Source organism: Ambystoma mexicanum, chromosome 2q (genome assembly GCF_040938575.1).
Source record: "Ambystoma mexicanum isolate Mex_15411 chromosome 2q, UKY_AmexF1_1, whole genome shotgun sequence".
NCBI classification, from domain to species: domain Eukaryota; kingdom Metazoa; phylum Chordata; class Amphibia; order Caudata; family Ambystomatidae; genus Ambystoma; species Ambystoma mexicanum.
Genome location: NC_090924.1, coordinates 220,796,734 through 220,823,472, shown reverse-complemented (window position 1 = coordinate 220,823,472; position 26,739 = coordinate 220,796,734). Strand labels below are relative to the sequence as shown.

At 51.5% G+C, this 26,739-nt stretch overlaps 1 protein-coding gene across 2 annotated transcripts in view; it reads left to right on the top strand.

Moving 5' to 3' along the window:
- Nucleotides 1–13,255: 13,255 nt before the first annotated feature.
- The window catches only part of GPRC5B (G protein-coupled receptor class C group 5 member B), a 307,339-nt gene continuing 293,855 nt past the window's right edge, over nucleotides 13,256–26,739 (top strand). The window contains exon 1 of one of the 2 annotated variants that reach the window (XM_069647167.1): nucleotides 13,256–13,598. The gene's annotated coding sequence lies outside the window, so the exon portion shown is untranslated. The remainder of the gene's footprint in view (nucleotides 13,599–26,739) is intronic. The other variant, XM_069647166.1, reaches the window with a different exon arrangement.

Genomic DNA, 26,739 nt, shown 5'->3' with positions numbered 1-26,739 from the left:
TCACCTCTGATATCACCCCAGGCAGCCCCCTCCAGTCTGGACACCACCCACCAGCCCCCCTCACCTCCGACATCACCCCAGGCAGCCCCCTCCAGTCTGGACACCACCCATCAGCCTCCCTCACCTCTGACATCACCCCAGGCAGCCCCTTCCAGTCTGGACACAACCCAACACCCCCTCCAGTCTGGACACCACCAATCAGCCCCCGTTACCTCCGACATCACCCTAGGAAGCCCCCCTCACCTCCGATTTCACCCCGGGCAGCCCCCTCCAGTCTGGACACCACCCACCAGCCTCCCTCACCTCCGACATCACCCTAGGCAGCCCCCCTCACATTCAACATCACCCCAGGATCCCCCTACAGTCTGGACACCAGCCCCCCTCACCTCTGACATCACCCCAGGTAGCCCCCTCACCTCTGACATCACCCCAGGCAGCCCCCCACACCTCCTACATCACTCCAGGCTGCCCCACCGGTCTGGACACAACCCACCAGCCCCCCTCACCTCCGACATCACCCCAGGCACCCCCCTCACCTCCGATATCACCCCTGGCAGCCCCCTACAGTCTGGACATCACTCACCAGCCCCCCTCACCTCTGTCATCACCCCAGACAACCCCCTCCAGTCTGGAAATGAGCAACCAGCCCCCTCCACTCTGGACACCACCCATCAGCCCCCCTCACCTCCGACATCACCCCAAGCAGCACCCTCCAGTCTGGACACCACCCACCAGCCCCCCTCACCTCCAACATCACCCCAGGAAGCCCCCCTCACCTCAGACATCACCCCAGGCAGCCCCCTCCAGTCTGGAAACGAGCCACCAGCCCCCTCCAGTCTGGACACCACCCATCAGCCCCCCTCACCTCCGACATCACCCCAGGAAGCCCCCCTCACCTCTGATATCACCACAGGCAGTCCCCTCCAGTCTGGACACTACCCACCATCCTCCCTCACCTCCGACATCACCCTAAGCAGCCCCCCTCACCTCCGACATCACCCCAGGCAGCCCCCTCCAGTCTGGACACCACCCACCAGTCTCCCTCACCTCTGACATCACCCCAGGCAGCCCCCTCCAGTCTGGACACCACCCACCAGCCTCCCTCACCTCTGACATCACCCCAGGCAGCCCCTTCCAGTCTGGACACAAAACCCAACAACCCCTCCAGTCTGGACACCACCCATCAGCCCCCCTCACCTCCGACATCACCCTAGGAAGCCCCCCTCACCTCCGATTTCACCCCGGGCAGCCCCCTCCGGTCTGGACACCACCCACCAGCCCCTCTTACCTCCAACATCACCCCAGGCAGTCCCCCTCACCTCGGACATCACCCCAGGCAGACCCCTCCAGTCTAGACACCACTCACCAGCCCCCCTCACCTCCAACATCACCCCAGGCAGCCCTCTCCAGTCTGGAAAGCACCCACTAGCCCCCTCCAGTCTGGACACGACCCACCAGTCCCCCTCACCTTTGACATAATCCCAGGCAGCCTCCCCTCACCTCCCACATCACCCCAGGCAGCCCCCTTTAGTCTGGACACCACCCACCAGCCACCCTTACCTCTGACACCCCAGGCAGCCCCCCTCACCTCCGACATCTCCCCAGGCAGCCCCTTCCAGTCTGGACACCACCCACCAGCCCCCCTCACCTCCGACATCACAACAGGCAGCCCCCTCCAGTGTGGACACCACCCACCAGCCCCCCTCACCTCCGACAACAACACAGGCAGCCCCCTCCAGTATGGACACCACCAATCAGCCCCCCTCAGCCCCGACATCTCCCCAGACAGCCATCCTCACCTCTGACATCATCCCAGGCAGCTCCCTCACCTCTGACATTAGCCCCACAGCCCCCTCCAGTCTGGACACCACCCAAGAGCCCCCTCCAATCTTGACACCACCCACCAGCCCCTTACCTCCGACATCACACCCAGGCAGCCCCCTCACCTCCAACATCACCCCAGGCAGCCCCGCTCACCTCCAACATCACCCCAGGCAGCCCCCTCCAGTCTGGAAACCACCCACCAGCCCCCTCCAGTCTGGACACGACCCACCAGTCCCCCTCACCTCTGACATAATCCCAGGCAGCCCCCATCACCTCCCACATCACCCCAGGCAGCCCCCTCCAGTATGGACACCAGCCACCCTCACCTCTGACATCACCCCGGGCAGCCCCCCTCACCTCCAACATCACCCCAGACTGCCCACTCCAGTCTGGACACCACCCACCAGCCCCCTAACCTCCAACATCACCCCAGACAGCCCCCCTCACCTCTGACATCACCCCAGGCAGCCCCCCTCACCTCTGACATCACCCCAGGCAGCACCCTCCAGTCTTGACACCACCCACCAGCCCCCCTCACCTTCAACATCACCCCAGGAAGCCCCCCTAAGCTCTGATATCACCACAGGCAGTCCCCTCCAGTCTGGACACCACCCACCATCCTCCCTCACCTCCGACATCACCCTAAGCAGCCCCCCTCACCTCCGACATCACCCCTCCAGTCTGGACACTACCCACCAGCCTCCCTCACCTCTGACATCACCCCAGGCAGCCCCTTCCAATCTGGACACAACCCACCACCCCCTCCAGTCTGGACACCACCCATCAGCCCCCCCTCACCTCCGACATCACCCCAGGAAGCCCCCCTCACCTCCGATATCACCGCAGGCAGCCCCCTCCAGTCTGGACACCACCCACCAGCCTCCCTCACCTATGACATCACCCTAGGCAGACCCCCTCACCTTCGACATCACCCCAGGCATCCCCCTACAGTCTGGACACCACCCACCAGCCCCCCTCACCTCTGACATCACCCCAGGTAGCCCCCTCACCTCTGACATCACCCCAGGCAGCCCCTCTCACCTCCAACATCACCCCAGGCAGCCCCCTCTGGTCTGGACACCACCCACCAGCCCCCCTTACCTCCAACATCATCCCAGGCAGTCCCCCTCACCCTTGACATCAATCCAGGCAGCCCCCTTCAGAATGGACACCACCCATCAGCTCCCCTCACCTCCGACATCACCCAAGGCAGCCGCCTCTAGTCTGGACACCACCCACAAGGATTTGCAGTGATTTGCCCGCGGCTGAAAGTACCGCGGGCGAAACGTTTGCATGAGAAAGGTGCAAACTACCAAAGGTTTGCACCTTTCTCTTGCGAACACACATACAAACTCACACCCACACACACAACACATCCATAACAACCCCCACCCAAACCCTCAGCACACCCCCACCCACACCCCCAACATAAACAAACCGCACTTACCTTCATCTTCACGCTGGGTTCCTGCAGCGCCAGTTCCCTTTCACTTCCGTGATAGGGAACCGGCGCTGCAGGGTCCTTTTCTTTTCTTTTTTTTGCAACGGAAGGCTGCGATGTGTGCCCCGCAGCTCCCGCTCACTATACCATAAAGTATGGTGAGCGGAGGCTGCGGGGGACATCCCCGCAGTCCCTGTTTGTTTTGTTTTTTTTTTTTAAACGGAAGGCTGCAGGGGTGTACCCCAGAGCTCCTGCTCACTATACCATAAAGTATAGTGAGCGGGGCGATGCGGGGGACACCCCTGCAGCCCCCATTTTTTTGTTTTAAACAGAAGGTGCGGGGGTGTCCCCCGCAACCCTGCTCACTATACCATAAAGTATAGTGAGCGGGGCGATGCGGGGGACACACCCGCAGCCCCTGTTTTTTTTTTACAATGCTACCACCAAAGGCTCGAACTTTTGGTGTTCGAACCTTTGGTGGTAGCAATTTTAGAACATTTGGTCATTGCGACCACTTATTTTCGGTAAAATTGGCCTAGACCCCCACAATCCCCCTCACCCTGACATCACCCCAGACAGCCCTCCTCACCTCGGACATCACCCCAGGCAGGCCCCTCCAGTCTGGACACCACTCACCAGCCCCCCTCACCTCCGACATCACCCCAGGCAGCCCCCCTCACCTCCGACACCACCCCAGGCAGCCCCCTCCAGTCTGGACACCACCCAAGAGCCACCTCCAATCTTGACACCACCCACCAGCCCCTCTCACCTCTGACATCAGCCCCAGGCAGCCCCCGTCAGCTCTGACATCACCCCAGGCAGGCCCCTCCAGTCTGGACACCACTCACCAGCCCCCCTCACCTCCGACATCACCCCAGGCAGCCCCCCTCACCTCCGACACCACCCCAGGCAGCCCCCTCCAGTCTGGACACCACCCAAGAGCCACCTCCAATCTTGACACCACCCACCAGCCCCTCTCACCTCCGACATCAGCCCCAGTCAGCCCCCCTTACCTTCAACATCACCCCAGGCAGCGCCCTCCAGTCTGGACACCAGCCCCGTCCAGCCTGGACACCACCTACCAGCCCCCTTCACCCCCGACATCATCCCAGGCAGCTCCCCTCACCTCCAACATCACCCCAGGCAGCCCCCTCCAGTCTGGACACCACCCACCAGCCCCCCTCACCCCCGACATCATCCCAGGCAGCTCCCCTCATCTCCAACATCACCCCAGGCAGCCCCCTCCAGTCTGGACACCACCCACCAGCCCCCCTCACTTCCAACATCACCCCAGGCTGCTCCCTCCAGTCTGGAGACCACCCACCAGCCCACCTCACCTCTGCCATCACCCGACAGCCCCCATCACCTCTGACATCACCCGGCAGCCCCATCCAGTCTGGATACCACCCACCAGCCCCCCTCACCTCTGACATCACCCCAGACAGCCCTCCTCACCTCTGACATCACCCTAGGCAGCTCCTCCTCTCTGGACACCACGCACCAGCCCCCCTCACCTCCAACATCAGCCCAGGCAGCCCCCTCTGGTCTGGGCACCACCCACCAGTCTCCTGCAGTCTGTACACCACCCACCAGCCCCCCTCACCTCCGACATCCCCCCAGGCAGCCCCCCTCAAATCCGACATCAACCCAGGCAGCCCACTCCAGCGTGGACACCACCCACCAGCCCCCCTCACCTCTGATATCACCCCAGGCAGCCCCCTCCAGTCTGGACACCACCCACCAGCCCCCCTCACCTCCGACAACAACCCAGGCAGCCCCCTCACCTCGGACATCACCCCAGGCAGCCCCCTCCAGTCTGGGCACCACGCACCAGCCCCCCTCACCTCAGACATCACCCCAGGCAGACCCCTCCAGTCTGGGCACCACTCACCAGCCCCCCTCACCTCTGACATCACCGAAGGCTGCCCCCGTCACCTCTGACATCAACCCAGACAACCCCCTCCAGTTTGGACACCACCCGCCAGCCCTCATCACATCAGACATCACCCCAGTCAGCCCCCCTCACCTCCGACATCACCCCAGGCAGCCCCCTCCAGTCTGGACAACACCCACCAGCCCCCTCACCTCCGTTATCATCCCAGGCAGCACCCCTCACCTCCAACATCACCCCAGGCTGCCCCCTCCAGTCCGGACACCACCCACCAGCCCCCTCACCTCCGACATCACCCCAGGTAGCACCCCTGACCTCCAACATCACCCCAGGCTGCCCCTCCAGTCTGGACACCACCCACCAGCCCCCTCACCTCCTACATCACCCCCAGACAGCCCCCTCATCTCTGACATTACCCCAGGCAGGACCCTCCAATCTGGACACCACCCACCAGCCCCCTCCAGTCTGTACACCACCCACCAGCCCCCCTCACCTCTGACATCGCCCCAGGCAGCACTGCTCACCTCTGACATCACTCCAGGCAGCCCCCTCCAGTCTGAACACCACCCACCAGCCCCCCTCACCTCCGACATCACCCCAGGAAGCCCCCTGACAGTCTCCCACGATACCAGTGCAATGCATGTCTGCAGTTTACCTGAACCTCTGTGGTCTGCCAGCACCATTGTCATGATCTCTGCTTCCAAAAGGTCAGGGTTTTCCCAACTCCCTTGGAAGCAGATCCATAACCCAGGTTCCGAGTGCCAACCAGTCCCAATTGGGACCTTTTGGACCCAGTCCTGGCGCCAGTGGCACCAGGCTCATAAATATGCCCAGTCCCAGCGCTGGAAGCGCCGGGCTCATAATGCTTGGGTGGACTTACCTGCAGCAGACCATGCTGCTTACTTGCCTGCCAGTTGAGCCTCTGATCCCCTTCTGTTTGGAACTACTTTTCCTGTTGGGTGGGGCTGGAGCCACTCCCTAGATTCAGAACACTGGAACTCTTCTGGAAAGCAGGAACTCTTTTCTTACCTAGGCGTGGCTGTGGAAGGAGACACCGAAGCACTACAGGAGGCTATTTAAACCACACCCGGTGGATGAATCTTGCTTTGCGTTATTCTGCAACCTCTGCAGCAGAACGCTCATCGTGTCTTCTGCATCCGGTCCTGGGCCTAAGGAAAAAGGCTTACCATCCTGAATCCAGTCTTCAGCAACACCTATAAAGACAAGAAAGAACAGGTTAGCATTCCGGCATCTGAAAGGCAAAGGCTTACCATCCTGAATCCAGTCTTCAGCAACACCTATAAAGACAAGGAAGAACAGGTTAGCATTCCGGCATCTGAAAGGCAAAGGCTTACCTACTCTTTGTGCGCTCCGGAGGTCTTCACACTGCATTCCGGCATCTGAAAGACAAAAGCTTACCAACTCTTCGCACGCTCCGGAGGCCTTCGGCGCTGCATCCCGCATCTGAAAGACAAAACAAGGTGCGTTTAAGACATTGGGGAACTTTAATACTCACGTGCCATTACTCCTTTCCACATCTAATCCACTGGGTATTCCGGCACCCTGCAGCCGCTCCGAACTCGTACCTGCAAAATAAAAAGACAGTTAGAGCGCATCGTGAAGCAGGCAACAAGCGCTTACTTACGTGCTTCCAGGCCTTCTATTCATCACACGGGCTCCATCTTCAACTCACTTCAGCCCGTCATCCGCATTTGCCGGAACCCTGCAAAACAAGAGACATCATTACTAAAGACTTTACAGACATTTGAATGACTCGAAACTTACCGTTCGTGCAGTAAACGACGGACAGCAGTCCTCTGAAGTCAAGAGGCCTGCGCTACCTATCCAGTGAAGAAACTGGTTACAGCACCCTGCCCCGAGGCAGATGGAGAGCTCGGCATTCACTTACCTAAGGTGAGAGCGTTAACCTTCGGGGGTCTACAGGAGAGGAGAAGAGGAAAGAGATAGGGACACCCCAATAACCCCAGTTCATTAACCCCTTATTTTCTATCTGCAGACATCTTACTCTACACGTCAGGCATACAGTGCACAGAGGTCCAGCCCAAAGAGCCAACCGGGTGCTACACATCACCTTTGAAGATACGGTAGTCGCCCAGTCAAGACCGGCGCCTCTGCGAGAATACAGTGAGCGTTACAACCATGAAGTGGACCACCAACATGTCCACCGCAAACACGATCATCTGAAAACACCAGAGATCCATCCAGGATTGGAGCATCTGCTGACACATCCTGCAAGACCTTAACCTGAGAAGCCCATACACATGTGACAAGTGAATGCAATGCCAGGTGGTATGTGCATGTTGTCCATTGCACATTGCCAAGACATCAAAGCACACCAACTGAATGTGTCCCCACGACAGAAGTAAACCTACTAAAAACTAAACTATGTGAAAGATCCACAAACAATGGCCAGGCACGTCACAGCCTGAGCATCAGTGACCTGAGTGGAAGAGGTGGCAAAATCCCTGTCAGGGAACAATAACATGACTGGTCCACGCATGGGTGATGGGAGGGCAGTAAGAGAGTGCACGAGTCACTGAGACAGGAAAAGTGTGCTGCCACATCGAAAGAGCAAACATTGCTCACTACTGCATTCCAGTGTTAGAGGTGGAGCGACACATGAGAGAAGGCAGTGCGTGACTGCACATGCTGGTGTGTGTGTGTGCATGAAATGGGAGTAGCAAATCAATGACAAACTAATGTGCAAGTGATGTGACCATGCCACCCATCCACATTGACCCCATCACCCAATGCAGCAACCACAGATAAACTACACCGTGAATAGAGTGTGTGCGCATACACATTCCCAGGTATTTGCAAAGGGTACACATGAACTACAATGGACTTCAAATGAAAACAAGGGTGAACCCTGTAAACACAGAGGAACCTGTGGCATGACATCCACAATCATTTCCAAACAAAATTCAATTAACACATCTGCACATCAATGCAACCGTACATGGATGTAGATCATCTTACACACACCCGAACCCTACACCGCAACCACAGTGATGGCAAACACACATTGATGCAGCACAGGTAAATGCAATTTCAAACATCATGTGCAGCCCCCAATTAAATGATGTACCCACCCCCACATGTTTTGCACTAGACAATCACTCCACCCGCAACCATCACACTCACACACACAGGCACGCCACAACACCCATGACCTGCAATGGAGAAAAGCACTGGCTGAACTATCAACAATTAAAGCTGCAGACACACAAATGAACTGCATGAAGTCTGGAATGCAACCATAATAAATGTGTATTTACAAAAACAAAGTTGTTTAGAAAAAATAAAAATGAAGATCCATGTCGTCCATGTGCATATAAAATAAATACAAATAACCTTACACCTAAAGAATTATATACAGGAAAAACAAGGAAGGAAAGTCCTATTAGTCGGGGATAAAAAAAAAGGAAAACATGAAATAAAACCTAAACCTAAGCAACTATATACTAAGGCAGCAGGCTAGTCCTCATCTCCAATATCAGCCAAGCTATCCACCAGGGCTGAGTTGCAAGCCACGTCCTCCTCTATCAGGCGGGCATCCGTAGACTCCCGGAGAGCTTGCATGGTGGAAAGCATTTGTTGTTCAGTCTCCCAAGCCACTCTGCAAGTGGCCTCCAGGACGGCAGCCCCCCTCCTCGCACAATGCACCGCTCTCTCAGCCCTGGCCACCATTGCCCTAACTTTCCATGCCCGCTGTCTCTCTGACATCAGCCCCCTCTCATAGCCTTTGAACACGGAAGACATAGCCTGCATCATTGCCAGATGTCCCTCCTGCCCCAAAGGTGCAGCCTGCCTCCCTGGTGTTGTATGCCCTGTCACTGAAAGCCTCCTCCTTGTTGCCACCTGCTGCCACCGTGCACGCTGCATTGGTGTGCCCTCCAACTTGATGGTGATTGTGGGAGGCGTACCGCACCTGCACAGCTCCTGGGTGCCTGCTGTCCCTCCATTGCCTGTGACTCTGTCGGTACCTGGGTAGGCACAGTGACAACCTCTGCTGCTGTGCTTGGGACTCCCAACTAGGACAGCGATGTGAGCTCTACCAGATGGGGTGTTGTGAGCAGGACTGGTGCACAGGGGGCCGTGCTGGTATGTTGGTTGGAAGGCACCCTGGAGGATGACTGGTGCACAGAGGAGGAAGACGCAGAGGTGGTTGCAGCAGTGTAAAGGCCATGGAGTCCACCAGGGAACAAGCCTGCAGCAGGCAAGGCCACAAGGTGGTATAGCTCATTGTGATAATGGGCAAGCAGACAAGTATCCTGCCCATCATCACGAATTACACCTGTCCACTTCCTCAACCCGGCCAGCAGGGGAAGCACATGATCCCGGATGAACACACCAGCCGACAAGGGGGTGTAGGTCTGGGTGGACACACCAGCTGAGAAGGGGGTGTCGGTCTGGGTGGAGGCATCCTGGCAGGTGTACACTACTGCATTCGATGGCTGAGGGACAGGATTTTGCAGGCACCTCCACAGTGGCCTGCACAGCCTCATGCTTCTGGGACAGGACTGCAGCAGGCACACCCATCTCAACACCCCCACTTGACCCCATGGGCTGGGCTGCAACGGCCACCTAACCTTCCATCAAACTGGGTGAATCTGGGGCATCTTCCGCCATGGATGGCCCCTGTGTGGCATCACCTGGACCCACTGCTGCTGAGGAGTCGCCTCCCACCTTCATCTTCTTGGACTCTCCCCATCAGCCATGCCCAATGTCACCTGCCCTGCCACAGCCACATCGATCCCCGAAGATGAGCTGGCACGGGGCGGGGGGTGGCTGGGCCCTGCATCTCTATCTGTTGCAGTCATCCTTGCATCCATGCTCCACAGCACTGCTTCCGTCCTCTTCATCAGATGCAACTGTGGAAAAGGAGACCCAGAACAGCAACATCAGTGTACTGAACCAAAGCCAGTGGGGCATCTCCAACATTTACAGCAACACTGGCATTTGTTGGCAGTGTCTATTCGTCTGTGTGCAACATGCATGGCCATTCATACTCACCAATGAGCCATGGGTTGCCATGCTTCCCAGCTTCCAGGGCCCAGTGTAGCGGGGACATCCTGAAGATGAAACCATCATAGAAATCCTGGACCACTGCTTGCCTTTCTGTCTGTGTTCTGGGCATATAGATATGCCGGCGAACAGAAGGTTGTGCGGTTATGCCTATCAACACCTGGTGTAGGCAGTGAGACTACATGGCCAGGGAGATACCACCTACTATGACAGTGGTCCGCTGGAATGACCCAGTGGCCAAAGACTGCAGAGCAGTGAGCTCCTTTTGCAAGGGGCTCGGTGCTTGGGAGCACATGGTGGGTGATGTGAGGTCATCTTCACACTCCCTGACCAGGTCTAGTATGATATGGGGGTAAACATATACCTGCCATAAACCTGGTCATCAGGCATCCTAAAAAGGCTGGTCCGTGGGTGGAAGATCTGGGTCCTGGCCATCCTCCTCCTCCTCCTGACGTGTGCCAGGACGGTTGCTGCAATTAATGGTGCATTCATTGTGGCTGTATCAGTTTGTTTGGTGTGTCTTGCATGCTTTATAGGTATTTGTTAGGGTGCGCGTTCATGGCGTAGGTGTGCTGGGATTTGCACTTGCTTTTTCGCGACCCGACTTCCCAGTTCAGTTCCATGAATATGTTTATTTTGCGCACGTACGGGCGGTGCGATTGCTTGACGGTGGAATGTCCCTCGTAACACCCACATTTTTGCGTGTTCTTCCTCATTCTGCGTTTTTCAACCCATTTTTAAGTGGCGGCACATGCCTGGCCCACCCTCTTCTTGGAGTTTTGTGCAAGGCGTTTGTCGAGTCGCAGTGATGAGGGGGACCGGCCATCCCCGTCTACATTTGAAAATAAAAAACCCTGATATATGCCCCACCCACAGCCACACAAGACTCCACCCCTTTGCACACAGCTCCGCCCACACACCACACCCATATGTCAAAATGTGCAGTTTGCACTTTATAGTGGAATGCAATACATTTCATTAAATTGGGTATTCATAACCACCCAAATTGCATAGGACGAATGGCATACGCCTTCCATAAAATCAATACACACGCCAAGTGAGGATATTTTCTTCAAATAGTGTTTTTGAAAACGTTAAAATGTGTGCATGTTTTAAACTCCAAGAACCAAGACAAAGGTTTTCCCTGGAACTTGCAGTAGCGAAATTGGACATTTCACTTTAGTTGTTTATTGTTTTTCATCAGGTTATATAGTGCAGTGGTGAGGTGACCAGCCTGCAAACCTGATGGCTGTGGTTCAATCCCTTAGGTCTGCTTTAATTCATGAATTCAAAGAGGAGCTTCAATGTTTCTCACTTTAGCTGGGGAAACGGTGTCCACCCAGTGGGTGGACTCAGTCCACCCGCGTGTACCCTCGACTTGAGCCCTGGCAAACTGGCCAAAAAGAATGAAAGCTGAAGAAATAAGAAACGTGGAATACTGCTTTCAATCCGGTGTCATTAAAGACACCGGATTGAAAGCAGTATTACCGTGTTTATTTTGCGTAAGCTTTCATTCTTTTTGGCCAGTTTGCCTTCTATTTTAGCCACCCTTTAATTTAGGTTGACTAAAACTTAAGGGAAACTGGCCAAAAAGAATGAAAGCAGTATTTAGCGTATCCATGGAAGGGCAAAAGGGCCAAAAAGAATGAAAGCATAAGCAAAATAAACACGGTAATTCTGCTTTCAATCCGGTGTCATTAATGACACCGGACTGAAAGCAGTATTCTATGTTTATTTTGCTCCAGTCTGCATTTTTTTTGGTCCCGCCCAGACCTTCACCCGATTGGCTACAGGCAGCGTTTTTCTGCAGCCAACCGGATAGAGGATTGGATGGGACCCGGAAACTGCAGCAAAAACCCAGAGACTACAGGGTCTTCCCCAGAGACTGGGAGAAGAGGCTAAAAACCCAGAGTCTCTGGGGAAAACCCAGAGGTTAGGCAGGTATGGGACCGGCGCGTATTGTGTGTCACCCCGTCTGGAAACATGGTAGCTCCCAGGATGGGTGCAATGGTCACATGGTGCTAACCGTGTGACCAACCTAATAAATAGGATGGGCTGTTTCCGGCCGTTAGTCTAAGAGAGAGCTGACTCCGGTGTCGTTATTTCAGGCACCATGCTGGTGCTGCACCGCGTGCAGCAGGCCCAATGGCGGGTCCCTGCACTGGGACGGCGCCCCTGCTGGGCAAAACCGTCCCCCGTTGCGGTATGGGCCATGTGACCACAGCTGTCTGTGCAACCCTGGCCTGGGTGCCCCCAGAGCCGGGGCTGCGGTGAGCTGGGTGCCCCCAGCCCACGTGTCTTACTCCGGTGATCCAGAGATAGCAGGGTGACCCCTGCCTGGCATCCGCTGCATGGATGCAGCCTCATTGTGTATGTCGGGTGGCCCTGGTGATCCGGTAATGGGCCCCACCACAGCGTGGATTCCTCGAAGTTCCTGGTAAACCCTGCGCATTGCTTTCCATGAATCGACAAACAGGGATTTGCGCGCGATTTCGCACGCATGTTTAATTTTTTCTCTGCACAATATTCCATGAATCGGGCCCCTAGTGTAGAAGGGGTGTCCAAGATAAAGGCATATTTATGAGGATGGGAACTACTAGCAATGGACTACAACTAACAAAAGGTGCATTTTACCAATAGACAAACATGGGTTAATACGGGGGTCATTTCCAAATTGTACTTTTTTTTTAAAACAAAGTGAGATGCGCACTCAGAGAACGGGGCTACACCTAAAAACACTGCTTTGTAAATCATGTAATAACTATCAGTAGAGTTCTAATGGATACATCCTAAATATTTTATGCAACTAATACATCAAAATAATATTACCTCCAATCTTGTCTCACGTGGACATATATTGTTTATTTTCATAACGTAATTTGGTGTCATTCACAATTGCCCCTTCGCTAAAATGGCGACCGCCTCTAACGCATGGATGAAGCAGGTCCCGCTAGCTTTTTAGGGACAGAGCTTCGGCCTCATTGGGGTAGGCGGTGCTGGCGGTTACGTCGTCATTGATAGGAGTGGCTAGGGAAGGAGAGGGCGGGGAGAAGAGCCCGAAGAGGCGTGGCCTATGGCAGCACCGCAGAGCGGAGCTTGAATCCCAAAGACTCTCAGGCACAGCTATTCCAAGCGACGGGAACCTGGTTGGACGTGAAGGGGAAAGAGAGGTGGGAGACTGCGCCTAACGCCTAGATATTGCGAAGGACAAAGCAAGGAAGAGTCGGCACCGCCGGAAAGCACAAAGCTCGTTCAGGGCCAAGGGGGTGCTCGGCTGGACACCGTCGACTGGTCAGCTCTCTGCAGAGGACACGAAGCCCCCTCCTGCAGAAATGTGACCGTGGCCCCTGCCTGGACATAGCAAGCTGCCCTGCAGGCTCCCTACACCGGACTGTAAGTGCCAACCATGTCAGTGTGGGTCCATGTCTCTAATGCCAAAACCAAATTGAGGGTATGTTAAGATGCCCTGGTGTGCATGTGCACACGATCTGCACCCCCTGACCCCCCCCTCACCCCCACCCTCACACTTACCGCTATTCCTTATATGTACGTCTGGCGCTGTGGCTCGCGCGTGATGACCCCCAGCAGGATCCCACTAACCCCCAGCAATGCCCTCTCTGGCTCTCTACAATCCATCAAGCAGGCACACACCGTTAGCAATAGATGCGTATGAGCGATGCTACACGTATGCAGTGACATGCTGTTGGCCGTAGGTGCATACAAAGGCCCCCTATCGTCACATAACATGCATAATAGGACAGTGGCCATAAGGGTGTGCATGCACCTGAAGACTGTCCGATAATGCAGAGGGCATAATGCACGTTGCTAGGTCTGGGCGCCTATGCATAAAATGCCATGCCCACAATTACACAGGACGCACAAGAGCTTTGTGCTGCTTACACCATCGTACGCTGCACAAGACCGTATCCAATATTATAGCGCACTCATGACATGACTATTGAAGGCATGCAATGCAACACTGGTCCTTAATCTAACACAAACACTGCATGCATGCCTCGAGGACCACGGCTAGGCTGCATGCATACCCCTCAATGTATGCAGCCTGAAATAAGGTACTGGGTGTGAGCCGTGTTGTGCAGCATGCACCTAGACACCGAGCCCTGGGTACGCCTGGGCAGTATTACATGCCGTACCAATAGACATTGGTCGATAGAAGCAGAGCAGCAAAAGGCACGTTCTACCTCGAGGCATTGTGACGAGCGACAGTGGACATAATGGCATAGAGCATAATACCACATGCAAAAACACCCAGTGACCAATGTGTGACTATGTGAAAACATGTGCTATTGTGACTGCGATGCTGGCGAATCCATTGTCGTCTGGTGTTACTCGCGTGTAATCAGCAGGGCAGACCAAATACAGAATACTTCAATAGAACGTTGTGTATGGGCGTCGGGTTGAGTGAAGTCCCTTTCTTGGCCACATTGCTTTGCGTGTTCTGCATGCTATATGAGTCTGCCAACGCATGCAGCCCTTTAGAAGTGTGTACTGTGAAAACTCGAACTCACATGACTGTCACTTGTATACACGCCACATACTATCATGTTATATACAACTGCACATCCATAAACAAAGACATTGACGAATGTTTGATGTGAACGGCGCCCATTGTTCCCCAGACACGCATCCATTGGACACCGTGTATAGATCGCTCTGCAGAAACACGGTAGACAGGCATGTCGGCATCTGACAGAATTTCACACATCCCATAAAACATCATGGAAGTGCCAGACCTGTGATGGTTCGGGTGCTGTTGAGCCAACAACCAACTTTCTGCTTCTTCGCTTTGTGGATGCGGGAGGTTAAGGGGGGACTGACCTTCCGGGACTGTATTGATTATATCACCGTGTTTAGTGGGAGGGCAGCAAAACTTGTCCACGTCTAGTGTGCACGGGAGCAGAGGGTTCACAACCAGGGGTCAAGTCCTAAACATAAAAGTGTGGGGTCTCATCAACAAACACAATGGGATGCGACGCTGCCACATTTCAATAAATTGGCGTTGCATAACCACACAAATTGCACAGGACTAATGGCATTTGCCTTTCAAAAAATCAACACACACACAAAACCAAGAGAGGATATTTTCTTCTAATAGTGTTTTAGAAAACGTTGAAGGTGCGCATGTTTTAAACCCCAAGAACCACTACAAATGTTTTCCCTGGAATGTAGTTGTTTGTTATTTATAATCTAGTGCAGGGGTGAAGTGTCCGGCCTGCAAACCTGACAAGGTCGGCTTTAATTCATAAATTCAAGGAACACTTTCAATGTTTCTCATTTTAGCTGGGTGGCTGGGGGGGGGGCTGAGTCCACCCTCTGAAAAAAGTGGGGGTGGGGGCTCCGTTCTCCCGCGTTTACCCTCGACTTTAGCCCTGTTCACAACATAATGGTTTTGTGTGTGAACCCTGTTAGACTGTGGAAGTCGTGGGCAGCAGAGAGCAGTGTATCTGTGGGACCCTGGCTTCGGCAAGCAGGGGGGTTATAGCGTGCTCATTAGTGGCAGGGACATGCACCGAATACATTATTAATTCATCTCATTGGATTTTGTAAACACGCACATTATTTAATAGGTGGTGAAAGGCAAACGCACACACTACCCCTCTCAGTGCATTATGTAACCGCCCGATTGAGACCTGCCTGTTCGCCCAAAAAAAAGAATTGACAAGTAAATCTTTATGGTGTTTATTCTGGGGCAGGCGGTAGCTCTGTTATGGCCTGCCCCGCCCCCAGCAGAGAGAGTCATTCTTCCAGAAGCCCGTTCCCACACACCCACCCCACTCACCACTGTCAGGAGAAAGCTGCACTTTTTTTTAATGCATCGCTCAGCCTCAGCGCTCGTCTTATGCCTAAAAAGAGTCATGGCCGGGCCTCCCTAAAACCGTTTTAGCACCTTGTGGATTTTGCTTTTCTTTCCAGAATTAACACAACAAAGCAGGCAGCAGGGCGTTGTTTTGTGTGGTAGGCCAGCAGGCAGGATATCTGACTGTCCTCTCATGGTGGTGACACAGTGAACTGCTCTCAACAAACTAGGGAATAATGGGGGAAATGGTCCGCTCTGTGAAGGCTTCCAAACAGGTGCTCCGCTGCTCTCCCAGAACCATTAAGGACATCTCCCCTCTCACCCTGGCTCTGGCTGACTTCTGTAACCACTCATTCGCCACTGGCTCTTTCCCTCTATCCCTCAAGTACTCCTTTGTGCACCCTTTCTTTAAAAAGCTGTCTGCTGACCCCTTCTGCACCAGCTATCGCCCTATCTCTACTACTCCCTTCCCGGGTAAACTCAGTTGGTTCTCCCCCAACTGACCCACCACACTGATCTTGTTGGTTGCCTTTGTGACCATAAATCTGGATTCCGGACATCCAAAGACACAGAAACTGCTCTCCTGGACACCTGTGAAACCATGCTCGCAAATCTCGACTCCAACCCTTCTGCCGTCTTCATTCTCCTCGAACTCTCCTCTGCCTTTGACACGGTTCCATCCTCATAAAACAACTCTGTGACACCCTCGGCATCACTGATCGGGCACTGGTCTGGCTGACCTCTTTCCTCACTAACTGCCCTTCCCAGCTGCAATTGGGCCCTTTCTCCTCCACTGCCACCCTCTACCTGTGGTATCCCCCAGGACTCTATCCTATCACCATGGCTCTTCAATATCTATCTCGCCCCTCTTGCTTACCTCCCTCTTGCTCACCTGATCTCCTTCTCTCCAGATTTCCAGTTACGCTGATGACACACAGCTTTCCTTCAAACTACCCTCTACCGCCCCTTCTTCCTCCTCTCTCATCCCTGACTGTCTGTCCACCATTTAGGCATGGTGTTCCGTGAATGATCTCTGTCTCAATGCCAGTAAGACAGAGATCCTCCTCATCGGGACACCTGGGGCATCTTTTCCTCCTACCCTCTGGCCACCCTCTTTGGGTCCTCTAGCCCCACCATCCTGTGAGGGCAAAACCTTGGGGTCATCTTAGACTCCGTTCTCTCCTTCACCCCTCACATGATGGACCGTAGCAAAAAGTCTCACTTCTAGCTCCACCTCCTCAGAGGCATTCTTCCTTTTCTCACCTTCCCCAGAAGGTCAATGTCTACAGAGCTCTGGTCCTCTCGAGGCTGGACTACTGCAACAGCTTATTTCTCAATCTCCCTCTCGCCTCCCTTCGTCCCTCCAGCTAATCCAGAATAGGGCTGCAAAAAATCTCCTTGGCCTCAAGCCCAGGGAATGTATCCCTTTAGCCCTAATATCTCTACACTGGCTCCTGGTGGCTGCAAGAATCAAATTCAAGACCCTCTGCGGCCTGGGAAAACGTTAACTGCAACTTTCCGTCCCTAAATACTCCCCTGCATAAGCCCTAGGCTCCTCTTATTCCAACTCTGTCAAACGCTTCTCCTATCAGAGGGTGGGGGCTTGGTCTCTCTCCTTGGCTTTTGCCTCCCTTTGGACCAGCCTCGCTGCACCTCCTTAAGTTCCGGAAACTGCACAAAACTCTGCTTTTCTCTACCTTTTCCCTTTCTTGTTAATCACTCCACTGCCGATGTGGCGGGGGCCTGATCCTCATGAACCTCACAGGATCTCAGGCCCTTCCTCCCAGTCAATACCAGCACCTGCCCCCCACTGCACTGCCCTGTGGGCCCCTGCCTGGTGGCGCCACATCCCATCCTTGAGAGTCGCCTGTACTAGCACTTAGCCTGAGGTTCTCCTCTTTGACTCCCCTTAGCACTTCCCTCCCGGACCCTCCTCAAACACTTGTCCACTCCTTTGCTCCACCTTCCATCCCCTTCCCCTCACTTCTCTTCAATGCACTTGCACAGCCGAATGCCACAAGGCCTACAACTGTATATATATTACTGTTGTGTTTTTTTTTGCCACTGTTATTACTTCCACTGTTCGCTTCCCATTTATCCTTGTGGTGCTTTGAAACACAATTATGTTGTATAAAGCGCCTTACAAATGCTCAATTAAATAAAAAAATAAAAAGCCATTGGCTAGGTAAAGTACAGCACCATGTTAAAATGTCTTAAGTTCTCTTTTATTAGAAACATGTTTAAGCAAATCATTGCATATTTCAATATATTTAAACCAGCTATTAATTGAACTCCATATATATATATATTGTAAATGTCATGAATATTCATATTTTCTAAGCCAACATTTTGACAGTTTGTAGCTAAATTTTAATTAGGAATGTATGTGTATCGAATTAATTATTGCAATATGCAAGATTGCCCTGTTTGGATTGGAAGTGCACAATGAACCATTTTGAAATGGCCCCTGCATTAAAGTGTCTTTGGTGGGGGACAGGCACCCCTGTCAATCCATTGACGTGTTTTTTGTTATAAAAGGTGTCCACGACTCACACAAAGCTTATGAAACTGGAGTGAATGCTGCATGTGTCTCTGACTTCTTTACTGTGGATGCCCTTGCAATGGGTTTTTGTTAAAAAAAATGTGTTTCAACTGTGAGTTGAAATGATTTGGCCAGGATGGCACACCTTTGTTAAGTGATGAACCTGGGATGTGAGCCCTGTCTGGGATTTTAGCACTTTATGTATTTATTTATTTATATGCAGGTAGAACAATGCTGTTTTAATCACAAAAGAATGTACAATAGATAAGAAATTAGATTTGACAGGAAGCAGTGAGCTTCTTACAATGGGGTGAGTTTGAGGGAAATTCTGACCAGATTGTGGCGGGGAGTAAATGCAACAATCACCAGGGATAATACATAAGTGGACATTCATAGATTAAGAACACCCAACATTGGACATTTTTAAGTGCAGGTGGTACGGCCAGCTGTACTTGGGATGTAACCACAATGGGTGAAGTGCTAGATTGGAGGTAGAGGAAGTGAGGGACAGAGGCAGGTTAGAGGCGAGGGAACAATGTTAGCTAGCAGGCAGATGAGAGTTAGGTTAAGAGGGTAACTCGGAGCCGAGGAGGTAAGCTATTAGTTTGGTTTTGAACAAATCGGTGTGGACTGTTTCTCGGGTGTCCAGGGGAAGAGAAGTCCAGGCATGTGGAGCAAGACGAGTGAAAGGACAGAAGCACAGGGAGGGTGAGGAGGCACAAAGGTAATCAAGGAGGCAGAACAGAGATTACGAGAAGGCTTGTAGAGTTGGATGAGGAGTACAGGTACAGTGGTGCCTTACCGTGGATAGATTTTCAAGAGAAGAAATGTAATCTATTTTGTATCATCAGCCATCCAGCCTGGTGACGGTATGCGGAAGTAGGTGTGAAGTGAGTGAGTCCTGGTAGTGAAGTTAATGATCTTGTTGAGAGGACAGAAAGCATAGTTGGGGAGACCAAAGAGGATGCTGGCACAGTACTCCACTTTAGAGAAGACAAGAGTGGTTAAGAGATACTTGTCAGTGTTGAAAGGAAGGAGGTGCCTGATTTTCCTTATAATTGGGAGGTTGAGGCGAGCTGCTGTTCCAGTTTTGCAGAGGAAAGTAGAGAAGATGTGAAAAGGATCTTAGATGACGCTGAGGTTTATAGCTGACTTAAGCACTTTAACATGGTTTCCCAGCACTAGGTCTAGATTTTACAAGTGTGTGTATGTGTGTGTTTGAGATTGGCAAAATATTCTATTTTCTGTTTTACGCAGCCATTTTCCTGGCTCGGCTTGCGTTTGTGACCCTGAGAGCCAGGCCAGACCCTCCGACTAGTCCCTACTCATGTACTCCCTGGCTCTCCCAGCTCTAATTGGTTCATGGTTTGATTTAATGAACTGGTAGAATGACCCTTGCAGACTGCCCCGCCTCTGGCCGTCATCTATAGGATAATGAGCTTGCTACCTACTAAAGGAAACAAAAAGATCCAACTGCAATCGCATCATAAGTGGCAATCTGGAGTTTCCTACAGGGGCTTCCCCAAAGAAAGCTTGGGAGGAGGGGCGGGGGGAATTATGTGATTCATCACACGTGTCGCACTTTTTCGCCTCTGTAGAGCAGTTGTGTGACAGGCCCCATGTGGTCCTCCCATGCACAGCCCAGCTCGAAGGTTCCGCTGCATCGAACGACGCCCAGCTTGAACTTTCCCCAACCTCCTGGAAATTGGAAATCCTGGCCATTTTCCTGCTAGTTTAAATCACTTGTTTTGATATAGAGTTGCCGTTTAAATCACTTGTTTTGATATAGAGTTGCCGTTTTCGGAACTCGGGCCAGTCAGTACCCCTGGCCTTCGCCGCAGAGGCAGTTCATACTGCCATGGTTGGCTGGTGGGTGAAGTGGCCACTCTATCCTCTATACTTGAGCACCGGACCAGCACACCAACGGCTTCTCTTCTATTGGGGCCCTTCACACATTTACATACGTTGGGCAATCCCCCCAGCCCCGCACGCATCACTGCTCGTTATTTGCAGCCATGAATAGAATACGCACCACTCTCTTTGAAGCCGGTCGATCAGGGCGCCTTTTTAATCTTGAGCAAAGGAATGAGTCATCGGGCAATTTACAACACCGTTTTTCAATGGGAAAACCTCCAACGAAACCCTGGACACACTGGACGGCAGCGTTAAGGTGCTTTGTGTATGTCGTGCATGGGGAACCTTTTTCTGAACTCTGAAAACACAAACATCAGGCGTGATTCTATTTGATTTGTTTGGAAAAGTCCAGATGCACCACCAGGGAGCAGTAGAGCGGTTTATAGAGCATGGGGGAGTGGAGCAGAAGAGCATCAAACACGTGGGGCTGCTTCCTGTATGTTATGTAGAGCCTGGTTGACAGAGAGATGGGAACTATGCTAGCTGTCACACTTCACCCCCCCTTCCACCCGTAAATTTACAAATTAAAGCTCTGCGAGAACTGGTTTTATGCTACCCGGAGTCGATTGATATTTTCCTACAAGTGTAGAAGGACAGCAGTTTGGTTACTACACCGCGCCGCTCATTTGTATGGAGTTGAAGATAGGGGACACGCTTAGTAGCAGAACGGTGGTTATTCAAACTCACTTCCATATTTCCAGACATGGATTTGCATGTGGGGGAAAAGATGAAAAAGCCACAGAAATGGTCAGTCTGGTGTACATAGCACACATTTTGAAACTGCATAACCCCCTCCCCGCTTCTTGCTTGGAAATTGAAATGTCTCTTATCTGTGTTGGGAAGTAATAGGGAAGACGGCACGAGCTGCGCACTTGAACTGCGCGCCGCGCGCACGCGATTCACCAAGCGTTTTCGAATGGGATTGCGCCATTATAAAATACTTATGTGAATCAGGCCTACCCCTCTTCGCTCCCCCCCCCCCCCCCGGCTTGGGAGACTTCGTGGAGGATCATCTGCTGCTATGGTGTGAGCGGTACACGAAAATACTCACGCCCATAGACGACGTTTTAGTCGGGGTTCGATTCGCTATAGAAATGCACACGCTTTGCTTCACGAGGCACGTTGCTCGTCGACGTCACGTCGCTCGGGCCGCAGTGCACCCCGCAAAGGTGTCCGTGTCCTCAGCAGCGCCACCCCGGCAGGTTCCCTGGTGCAGGAGTACCGCAGTTCACCGGTGAGCTGGACTTGGGCTCTGGCTGCAGATGGCTGCGCACTTTCATAGCAGTAGCAGCCCAGCAGCGAGCGCTCTCCCGCAGCCTCCGACCCTCAGGATCTTGGTGCGAGATGAAGGACAAGCGGAGAAGGCCAACTCAGCAAAAGACTGCAGATGACATTTCGTTCAAAAGCAGGCGACCCCAAAGCTCAGCTGCAAATGAGAGTATATTAACCCCTCTGCTGACACCGATCATGGGCCCTCACTCAAATGCAGCTTCCAAGACTAAAAAAAGCCGATATGTGCTAAGAGATTACACTTTTTGTTGGTAATATATGTTAATTATATGTACACTTTTTGTTTTCATCTGAGTATTAGTAGCTTCCATACATAATCTCTTGTGACATTGTTTTGCTTAAATCAAAGCTAGCTCTAACATTTACATCATAATCTAGACATGCACAGACAGGTCACACAGTGTTTCATACCATACTGTGGACAGTTGCTAAGCACTATCAGTTAAAAAAATATGAGTACTGATATGGGGGATGACATCATTGGCCCAGGATCGCATATTGTGGTCAATTCGTTGGCGACTCAGCCACTGGACACAAACTTCTCTCTAAGAATAGCGGTAGTTATTATAAAGAGTTGGAGAGAGAACAAACCAGGTGTAGTGTTTATTGTGTGGAGTGGCACAATTGTTTATTTTCGTGTATTGCTCACTGGTCTATAATCCAGCCTGATTTTGCGAGCATTAAACATAGATCAAAATATGGACTTTTAAAACATGTAAATTAACTTCATTTCAATTGTAAGGATTGCCAAAAATGTTCTGGAATGTGAGTCTATATTAAGCAAATGCTCATTCTTGTCTGATCTAGAGGTGTTAAAATAGACGCAAAGCATAAAACATGGCTACCATCAATTGATAAACCAAGAATCTATGATTTCACCAATTAATATCTTTATTCTGTTGATAAACCACATACACATAGGATATCTCCATCAGAAAACAGACCATGGTTAAAAAGAATGCACTAAATGGCAACAGTGTATTCTCTCCACCTATCTTTGAGTGGGGCCATGATGTATGTTGGTGTTTTTCTTAAAGTGTAAACAAGTGGGCTGGCTTTGTGACATGGCTGTAATTCTTCTTGCTGACATGATGTACGTAAGTAAATAGTCATTTACATTGCGCAGCTAGCACCGTAGTGGTCTTCCATAACAGAGGCTTGGCCGAAAATGGTTTTGGACCCACGCCCATGGTAACCAGACCACTCTTGGCCAAGGCGAAAAATGACATGGCGGAGTAAATGGGGGGAGGTGGGGTTGGAGAAGGAGCCCCAGCAGCTCATTCCAGAAAGTGGGCAGCTATAATCTCCAAGGTACATGAGCTGTTCTGCAAGTGTGAAATCGAAGCTGGCTATTGAATACATAGCGTAATAGCCAATGAGTTTGTGTGTGGGTACCCATATTGTTGGGGTTAGATCTTTGCTTTCAGTAGTGATGTTCACCGGATGTTACCATACAGTCCTGAGTTAATGGTGTGTATTTGAAACAGTACACTAATACAATGAGGGGCAATGATGGGAACTTCTTAGCTGTCGCCAGGTTGCCATTCCCTCTGGTTATCCTCATGCTAGTCTCCTATTGATAACTTTGAACTGCTGGCCATGGTTTTGGGTCCACGCCTCAAGTCTTGTCGCAGTGTAATGCAGGAGTTCTGACTCACAGTCAGAGAGGATCAGAATAACAGAATGTGTTTCCTTAGAATCCATATTGTTCAAAATTAATTGAGATGTTGGAAATAGTGTAAACTGGGATCCAATCAGCCATATCCCTAACCTTCAGCAAGGAAACTTGGGTGGAGGAGAGGAGTGTTTTCCAGCATACAAAATTGTAGCAACGTGGTCTGCTTCGTGATTACCAATCCTGATTCCGCCCCAAATGCAGCACGGAAATAGCAACCATCCAGGTGCTCTACGCCATCATTCAGATTATCGGAAAAGAGGGCTCTTGCCTGATAGTCCTCCTGGACCTTATTGCTGCATTCGACTTAGTCGACCCTCACACACTACTCACCATCCCTGCACACAGAATGGGCTTCCTTGACACTGTCCTGAAATGGTTCACATCCTACCTATCAGGCAGACATCAGGCTTCCCAAATGGTCCCCATCAGATATGAATGCCCCCCAATCACCCAGGGAGTCCCTCAGGGTTCCATTCTCTTCCAGGTCATCTTCAACCTCTGTATGGAACAGTTCTAGATGATCCCAACTTTGCTATACACTAATCTGCAGGTGATGCACAGCTGTAGCTAAGGTCAAGGGCCTAGAAGATATTGCTCTCCTTTGCACATGCCTTGCAGCTATTCATGCTTGGATGACTAGTGCCTGTTTAAAGTATAACCCCACCAAGACCGAATTCGTACTCCTCGGCCACCCCTCCAATTTGGAGCCTACTAAAAGAAGGCTGGATGAAAGGCATAAATGCATAGGCTTTATTGGTGATAGCAATCTATCCTCCCGAAAACAAATCACGAAAAAGGCTCAAATGGCTTGGTATCTGATCTATCTACTCTGCAAGTTCAAACCCTTTCTCCTGTCCCAGGAATAACGGACTGTGGGTTTAGGCCCTAGTGATTTTGCATAATGCCAGTGATAACACCCTCCTTGCTGGGATCTCAGCTGTTTACAGTGACCCAGCCTGCCACGGCTCTCCCCATCACTGGTTTTAGGGAATTTGACCACATCACTTTACCATGCACAAATTACAATGGCTCCCCATTCCAGCTAGGATTTTGTGCAAAACCGCGTGCCTCACCTATAAAATAACCACTGCAGGCACAACGGCCTACCTGACAGCCAAACTAAACACATTGGGCAGCACACAGTCACTGTAAGACTATCACCAGAATGGAAACTAGACTGGCTCACAAGGAGAAAACTAGCAAAACGTCCTTCTTAAGCTATGCTTCTGTCTTTTTTTAACTCCATCCCAGTGTCAATCTGGACAAAGACCTGGCTCTTCTAACAACACCATGGTGAACCTAGTTCCCGGCTATCTTCTGCACACCCACATCTGTTTATTGTACTCTGATCAATTGTACTAATGTTTACTAGAGCACATGTTAAATTCTTGCCCCCCAATATCTTGCACCATGACCTGTACACAGCTCCCATGCGCCCAAGCTTGGTTCACACTATAGAAATATATAAGATTAAAAACTGGCAAAACTGAACACCATAATCCCTCCTAGTCTCTAAATTTCTGTTAGGACCGTAGACATAAGAAGCAGAGGTAGTGAGGAATGGGGCACTGGCACCAATGGGCAAAAGACACAACTTAAGCATTATTCCTGCCATGAACCAACCGCTCTCACTATACACACACATATATACACACTTGCTCTGTTCCCTATGTTGACCCAAGTGAAAATCCACGGCACAGGTTAAAAGGAAAGAATACAGATACACAAAGAAGTGCACAGATGAAACTGAAACTACCATCATCAGGGTCATTACCACAAACTGCACATTCTTTGAAGGGATTGCAAGCAAATGCCTTCTGTGGCAGAATCCATGCATTGTGTTGGGCACTATATGCAGACCACTTGGGGACCCTTCCCGTACCTTCAAAAAATAGCCTGACTTCATCCCCAATTTGCAAGCTATCACCAATTGAATGATTGCCTCTTTGATTTAATTCGCTGGCTAGATGAGGTGTGTGCAATCCTTGGCGGCTCTGCGGATGTGATGTTTTGAGCTACAATTTCTATTAGCCTTAGCCCACATATAGAATGAATGGTCGGGCATCTTGAGAGTCGTAGTCAAAGACATCTGCAGTTCCACAACTGCCTACACTGGAAGGAACACTTTAAATGCCATCATATCTTCTCAGCCTCACCTTGCTGACCCACAGGTCACTTCTCTTTCGTGGCTATGCCACAATCTATTGTTAACAAAACTAGTCAAACCAATGAGGCAACGTAATCAGTCACTCCTGACTAACTTGGGATTCTGCGCAAGTCAGACCCATGAAGAGGGTCTCCCCTGAACACTTCTCAGTTACCTTCAGAATCTCTGCCCAGCAAACGGACTCCCTAGAGACATTGCTTATTAATCTGCATAATGAACTCGCCAGAACCCTGGTCCTCCTGACCCTCCCCATTACGCTGTCAGAATAAACCATTGGATTGATGCAGAACTGGTAGTGCTTAAGAGATTTAACAGAGTAGCATGCCATTATTGAAAGAAAGAACAAAACATACCTGGATGACTGCTTTGCAAAAGCCAATAACCCATCCTCGAAACTCATCAGGATTTACCATAGAATGAGATACCCTCCTGAAAGTGTCGCTTCACCTGTTGCCACTCCAGCCCTGACAGATCTCTTCACTCTATTCATCTGAAAAAAGATCCTAGCTATCCAAGACTCTACCTCTCACCGTGCTAGAACCTCAGCTGCCCTGCCTCTACCAGGCATAGAGGCTGGAGTCTCTTTCTCCACCTTCCAGCCACACTCCATTGCAGACACTGCTGTGATAGCAAATAAATAACGAGGGCCGCTTCCCAACAGGTCTTCCCATATCCTGCCTAGACCACCTAAACCAGTATCAACTCCCTGGCTCCATCAATCACTAACCTCATCAACTCCTCACTGGGAACAGGAATAGTCTCTGCCCCTCCTTAAGAAAACCCATATAACGCATGCCTAAAAAAAAAACACTGATGCTCCTAACATTCCATCTCCCTAAAAGTCCATCCCAAACACTCCTTTCTTAAGAAAGATTCGGGAAAATGTAATTCAACAGTTTGAGGTCTACTGTGAATCTTACCTGCTTTTGCATGACCACCAATCTAACTTGTGGCCAGCCAGGAAAACGCAGCCTGAGGGACGCGCTCCTGAAGTCGTCAGACGACAACTGTCCGGCTGTACGCATCCTCCTGGAAAGGGCTAATTCAGCTTATTGTTGCCCCGCTTAAGTACTGTGTTTCTTGATTGAAGTACTCATCTCTCTCTCAAAGACAAACACTTCATAA